The 6993-nt window shown below is 54.4% G+C and overlaps 1 pseudogene; it reads left to right on the top strand.

Moving 5' to 3' along the window:
* Positions 1–3102: 3102 nt before the first annotated feature.
* LOC116859384 lies at positions 3103–4711 on the top strand (annotated as a pseudogene).
* The last annotated feature ends 2282 nt before the right edge of the window (positions 4712–6993 follow it).

Genomic DNA, 6993 nt, shown 5'->3' with positions numbered 1-6993 from the left:
GGCTGTGCCAGGCGCATTCCCACACTTCTCAGGTCCCCTTGCGCTTGGAAAAGCTCCAATGCCAATGGCCGCCAGCGTGCTGGCCGTCCGTCCTCCTGAGGCCAGCTTCTCTGGGCGCCCTTACCCTCCACAGGAACCGGGGAGTCTGGGCGCCTCAGGGACACTCTGGGCACCTGGGGATCTCAGCGGGCATCCTTCTGGACAAGGGGACCCAGCTGCGACTCTCCTTGTGCTGAGTTTCCCGCCCGCTCTGTGGGCTGGTGGGGGCACAGTCCCTCATGCGGTGCAGAGCAGACTGGACTGGGACAGACGGACACTGGGCCTGAGGCCACAGCACAGCCTGCTTAGGAACCGGAGGGCCCTGCAGCCGGAGACTGTCCCCAGGAGAGACGACAGGCCCCACAATCAACACTCATTACCCGTAACAGACAGACTCCCTCCCGCTGGTGCAGAGCTTCACGGTTTACACCAGCTCGTTCCTTCTGACCCCAGAAACAAGCCTGTTCCGCTCTGCCTCCACCATGAAGTGGAAAGCAAGGCTCAGAGGGGAAGCCACGTGTGCAAGGCGACACAGCTAGAACATGCCTGGATTCAGATTCAAGAGCGAGCCCCTTGTCTCCCTGCCTACCTCTTGCAACCTCTCCTACCCCAGTCTCCCTGGTGGTAGGACAGACAGCTCCCAGCACTGTGACGAGGCAGGAGTAGGGCCGGCCTGGTGCTTGAGAGAGGAGCAGGCTCTGGACGGGCACGGTTGTCAGACGGCCACCCGTGGCCGGGTTCTCTGTGCTCAGGGCTCCTGCCTGGCTCTGAGGGAAGAGGCTGTCCTGTTTCTTTTCTCCCACCAAGTCCCTGGTGAGGCAAAAGCCTTGCCCCGACCCCAGAGCAGTCAGAGCCGGCTGGCTGAATGCGTTTCCAACCTCTCTGAGTGTCAGAGTCCTCTTCTGGGGAACTGTCATTTCACAAACACCGAGCACCCACTCCGCGCCAACTCTAAGCTGGGGGGCAAGCTGTCTCTAAAGCTAGGACGTGGCCCCCTGGCCACCACCCTGTGGAGAAGGCAGCTGAGTTAGAGAATTCGGAGAGCTCCCAGAAGGAAACTGGGGCCTTGGGACATGAAAAGGGAGAGATGTTGCTTCCTGGGGTGGGAAGGGGTATCACTTGGGATGGGCCCTGAAGGACAGGAAAGACTTCCCCAGAAAAAGCATGGGGGACAGACTCTCATGCTGAGTCACACCCCTCTGCTTTGGTGCCAACAGTTCCCACGGCCTGAGTGCCCTTCCTTCCTCTGGGCCTGGTGAACTCCTACCCATCCCTCAGGGCCCATGGGCACTCCATAGATGGCCAGGCTTGGCCTGGTCTGGAGGCTCCTCGCCACCCTTTTCCCACCCAGGGCCTAAGCAGAGCCTGAGGCCAGGACTCTTTGGTCACAACACCCTTGCCAGCCCCACCCGGCCAGGCGTCTGCTCCCGGGCTCCAGCCCCCGCCGTCCCCTGCTCCGAAAAGCACCATTTCCCTTTTCTGGGTGACCACACGCCATGCACAGGGAATTTCCATCGCAGCCTGCGGAGCCTCTGATTCACTCAGGCCCTTCATGCAGTTAACTCCTTCCAGGCCCCGTGCCTTCTGCTCTGCACCCTGGGTTGCCCACACCCCCAGCTGAGACCCCTGGACATCCTCAACCGGCCTTGGGTCTCACAGCTCTGAAGTCCAAGTTGCCCCCCACCACTACTCCCCCCAGGAGCCTCCCGTCATAGGCATAGAGACCCCTTCCCAAGGACTCATGGCATGTACACTGGGTAGCTTTGGGCTGAGAGCGCGGGCTTTGGGGCGAGACAAGCCTGGGTCCAATCCGGAGTCTGGCCCTCTCTGCCCTGTGACCTGGAAGAGTGTCCACTCTGAGCCCCATTTCTCATATGTGAAATGGAGATCATCCCTGTCCTATAGCCTTGCTGTAAAGATCCAGTGTGCTGGGCCCACGATGGCTGCTGTATAATTATTACCTTTCCTTTTTCTTTTCAAAAGGCCCCCGCCCCCTATCACAGGGTCCCTGCTCCAGACCTGGGCTGCTTTTCTGTCTGGCTTTCTCTTCCCAGGAGCTGGTTGCTCACACAGGGAGGGTTAGAGCCAAGTGTCTTGGGGCAGAGGAGGGAGGGGCATGACTATCTTGGGGCTTGGCCCCATCGGCTTCCTCGTTCCCCAGGTCCCCACATTTCTGTTTTCCCAAGGAGGCTGTGGAGAGGAGCTCTGCTGGGATCCCCAGCCCTCAGGGACAGGGCTGAGCCTTCCTCCCGCTGGAGGGACGCCGGGCATGCACATCGCCCGTGAACATCATACTTTCTATCCAAATTCTCACACCCCCGTGAGGTGTGGCCAAATATTGTCCCCATTTTACAGGTGGGGACACTGAGGCCCTGAGAAGTGACTTGCTCTCAGCTACACAGAGAATGAAGGGCAGGGACAGAATTCCTATCAAGGTCTCCAGAACCACACTCCTAAGTGTGTGTGGAGGCCAGTGAGGGGAATGGGAGCTGAATGAACCCTTCTGTGTATCAGGTAAAGACTGACACAAATTCTCTCTTTCGGTGCTTTGGCCAGTTCTGGGAAGTGGGTCCTGTTGCTCCCTCTATAGAACTGAGTTGTCTGAGCTTCCCTCTGGGGAAGGAACTTGCGCAGAGGCTGCAGAGCCAACCCCGAAGAAGGATCCGGGGGTACCTAGATAGAAGAGGACGGTGGAAGGGGCTCCACTGAGGAGGGGGCCTGCGCCTGGAGAGGAAGCCGTCTCGTCCTCAGTGAGCGAGCAGGGCAGGGGTGGGGGGGGGCTGCCCGTGGTGAGCAGAAGGAAGTCGCTGTGGGTGGCGGTGGGTTTGAGGTGCCGGAGGCTGAGTGATGTGGCCAGGAGGTGAGCTCCCGGTCTACAGCCCTGGTCAGCAGGAGACGGGGTGAGGAAAGGTGGCCGAGATTCAGGCCTCGGAGGAGGTTGGGCTACTCTGGAGAGCTGTGCCTCTTGGCTGTCGGGGCTGGGGAGCTGGCCCAGTGGGGGGGCTGGCACAGGGTAAGAGGAGAGACTGGCCGGGGTGGAGGTGGGGGTGGGGGTGGGGAGAGATGGAGGTAAACGGGAAGGGTGTGTCTTGGGGGGCACATGAGAGACTGAGGAGGAGGAGAGCCCATGAGAGACCGAGGCCTTAGGGTGTGGAAGGGATGGGCCTGTGAGCAAGGTCTCGGAGATTGAGAAAGAGGTTCTGGGAATGTTGAGTAGTGTCTTCTGGCTGGAGGTGGGGGTGGGGCTGGTCCACGTGGGTGGGGGAGGGTGGAAAATCAGGCGGACCCTGGGTGCTAGGGGCTCCCGCAAAGGCCTCAGAGCTTTGTCCTGCAGCCTGTGGACAAGTGAGAACTAAGGACGATTTTTAGGTAGGGAAATACCCAGGGGAGAACCTTGAGGTAGGGATAGTGGCCCCGTGGCCACAGCAGTCACCCACTCACTCACCAGCTGTGTGTCCTTGGGTGCACCCCCAGCCACCTGAGCCTCGTTTCCCCCGTCTCTGCAGTAGCCCCGGGAAGAAATGCCTGCCTCACAGGACCAAGTGAGGGTGGGCTGAGTGAACCCCAGGAGACCCCAGGGGCTCAACACAGGCTGGCTCTTTCCCCTCTGTGGGGGCCCACGAGCACCTCCTGAGCGCCTGCTGTGGGTAGGGGCTGGGGTCTCGGGCAGACCTGGGGGGAGGCCCCGCCTGTGCCACAGGTGGGCTGAGCCAGGACGTTCGGGGCAAGGGCCACTTCTGGGCCTCATGTCCTCATCTGCATCCCCTCCCACCAGCGCCCTGCTGTTCCTGGCTCACACTTTGTGCAGCCTGGGGTCCCCGCCTGGAGCTCTTCTCCCAGGTGTCTGCTTAGCTTGCTCCCTCGCTCCCTTCCAGAGTTTGTTCAAGTAGCCCCTTGTCTGAGGCCTGGTCCACCCACCCTGCTCCTCAGCCGGCCAGTCACTCTTCCTGGCGCGCTAGCCCCCGCCAGCCTGCAGGGAAACACTCCCAAGTACGCGCTCATCCCTGTCTTTCCTGCTCGAGAACAGGCCCTGTGAGGCCAGGGGTCTTGCCGGAGGTCCTCGTGCACTGAAGAGCCGGCCCAGTGCTCTGCCCAGAGCTGGGGAGCTCGCAGCGGCCCAAGCAATGCAGGCTGTGGCCCAAGGAGCCTCTCTCAGTGTCTCAACTGTGAGAGGAAGTTGCAAGACGGCCATTTCTGTACACGGGCTCAGTTCTTTTTGGTCAACTTTCCCAGCTCTGGGTCTGAGGCCTGAGTTTTCCCACACCTCCGTCACTCCCCGTGAGGGGCCGGTTGCTGGGAAAGTGGGGGGTGGGGTGGGGGTATGTGTGTGTCAGTCCCTTCTTTTCGAGTTCTCTGAGGCAGAGGTTAAGGGGTCTGCGAGGTCAGGGGTCATGTCCCCCTCTGTGGACTCAGCTTCTAGGACTCAGCCCCCACGTTTCCTGTTGCTTGCTCACCCTGAGATTGCTCTAGCACCATGCCTACCCCCTCGGCAGCCCGCCCAGCTCAGTGAGGCCACAGGGCTGCCCGGCCGTCCACCGCCCAGGCCTGCCCGGCCTCTCTGTCCCTCCACAGAGCTGCCCACTCGTCCAGTGGCGTGGGGAACAGCAGTGTCATATGCTGCTGGTGGGAGGAGGGTAGGTTGGTACAATTTTGATTAGGATGATACAACAATATATCTATCTCAAGACTTAAAATACGGTACCACTAAAACGAATATAATAGTATGTGTCGGCTATAACTCAGTAAAAAAAAAAATGACATCTCCTCTGACATCAAAAGAAGAGAGTCAAAAATTCCTGTGCATTTATGCTATAAAATCCAAATAAATTGTCTGGTCTTTTTTCCAATGAGCTAAGATATGAGAGAGACGTCATTTTCAACATTACTTATAATTTAAGGGCTTTTAAACCTCTTTTTTTTTTTTAAGACTTTTATTTATTTGACAGAGAGAGAGAGAGAAATCACAAGTAGACAGAGAGGCAGGCAGCGGGGCGGTAAGCAGGCTCCCTGCTGAGCAGAGAGCCTGAGGCAGGGCTCCATCCCAGGACCCTGAGATTATGACCCGAGCTGAAGGCAGAGGCTTAACCCACTGAGCCACCCAGGCACCCCAATTTAAGGGCTTTTAATGTCAATTTTAGGTAATTACTTTAAACTTTTTTTTAAGGATTTTTGTATATTTATTTGACAGAGAGAGAGGGAGCAGGGGGGTAGGGAGAAGCAGGCTCCCTGCTGAGCAAGTTTAGGGTTAGGGTTTGGGGAGCCCAATGCCAAGCTCGATGCAGGGCTTGATCCCAGGACCCTGGGATCATGACCTGAGCTGAAGGCAGATGCTTAACTTATTGAGCCACCCAGGCGTCCCAATTTTAGGTTATTATATGACACTATTTATTAGTGTCTATAGGGGAGTCACAAGGGTTTTGACTCAGTGCGTATTTAGTTGTGGTGACTTTCTTTCCAGAACCAATCTTTTTCATTATTTATTTATTTTTAAAGATTTTATTCATGGATTTGTCAGAGAGAGTGAGCACAAGCAGGGGGAGTGGCAGGTAGAGGGAGAAGCAGGGTGCTCGATGATGGACCGATCCCAGGACGCTGGGATCATGACCTGAGCTGAAGGTGGACACTTAACTGACTGAGCCACCCAGGTGTCCCCCAATCTTTTTTTTTTTAATTAGATGACTTTTTTCTTTAAAGATTCTATCTATTTATTTGAGAGAGAGATAGAGAACAAGCAGGAAGAGGGGGAGAGAGAGAGGGAGAAACAGACTTCCCACTGAGCTCAGAGCCCAACACGGGGCTCTCTCCCAGGATTCCCAGCCATGACCCAAGCCGAAGTTGGACATTTAACCAGCTGAACCACCAGGCGCCCCTCTGGTACCAATTTTTTAACCGTCAAAAATCACCTTGAAAAATTAAGTACAGAAAAAAAAAGAATTTATAGCATTTTAACTTCCCATCAAACACTTACTTCCACAGGAGTAGGTCTGTTTCCCACATTGTTTTCATTTAAGGCAGAAAAGTGTGTTTTGTTATTTGCTGTCGAAGGGTGCTTTTTTAGAGACAAGCAAACAGAAAGGCATGAGAAGAGACATCCCGAGCCAGCATTACAAGCCCATCCTGCCCAGGAGACGTGTAAATCAAACCTTCCCTATATTCCCCTCTTGCTTCCCTAAAAAAAAGTGAATAAATAAAAATACTGCCTTTGACCCAGCATTTCAACTTTTGGTGAATTTATCCTAGACAAACGCTTGCATGTGTGTAAACTAGCCAATGTTATTGATTGTATTATGATTTGTAACAGGAAAAGACTGGAAACAACCTGAATGTCCATCCCTGAGACTGTTTAAATCAATTTTTAGACAATGAGATACAATACAGCAGTGGAAACGGACCGCAGCTACCTACACGTAACACCTAGACGGTGGGAAGAAGGAGTAGGACCCCAAAGAATATTTACACCATGATTCTTTTTTTATGAGATTAAAATCTGCTACAATAAAACTAAACTCTAGAGATGTTTACCTAAGTGGTAAAACTATAAGGAAAATTGAGGAAATAATGACTGAAAAAGTTAAGGGTAGTGTTATTTCTAGAGAGAGTGAGAGATGTGTAAGGGGACATTTGGGGAATGCTTCTGGAGAGCTGGGTATGTTTTATTTCTTGACCTGGATGATGACTATGGAAGTGTTAGCTTTTTTTTTTTTTTTTTAATAGGCTATACACCCAGTGTAGAGTCCAGTGCAGGCTTGAACTCACAACCCTGAGATTAAGACCTGAGCTGAAATCAAGAGTCAGATGCTTAGCCAGTGGAGCCACCCAGGCACTCCAAGGGTTAGCTTTATGATTTCTCCTTAAATTCTACAGAAATATTTTGTGCCCTCTTTTATATGAATGAGATCTCTCATGATTGATGAATATCACTATCTAGGGGCATCTGGCTGGCTCAGTGGGTAG

Source organism: Lontra canadensis, unplaced genomic scaffold, assembly GCF_010015895.1.
Source record: "Lontra canadensis isolate GAN:19392208 unplaced genomic scaffold, GSC_riverotter_1.0 scaffold154, whole genome shotgun sequence".
Classification (NCBI taxonomy): domain Eukaryota; kingdom Metazoa; phylum Chordata; class Mammalia; order Carnivora; family Mustelidae; genus Lontra; species Lontra canadensis.
This window is presented reverse-complemented; position numbering and strand designations above follow the sequence as displayed.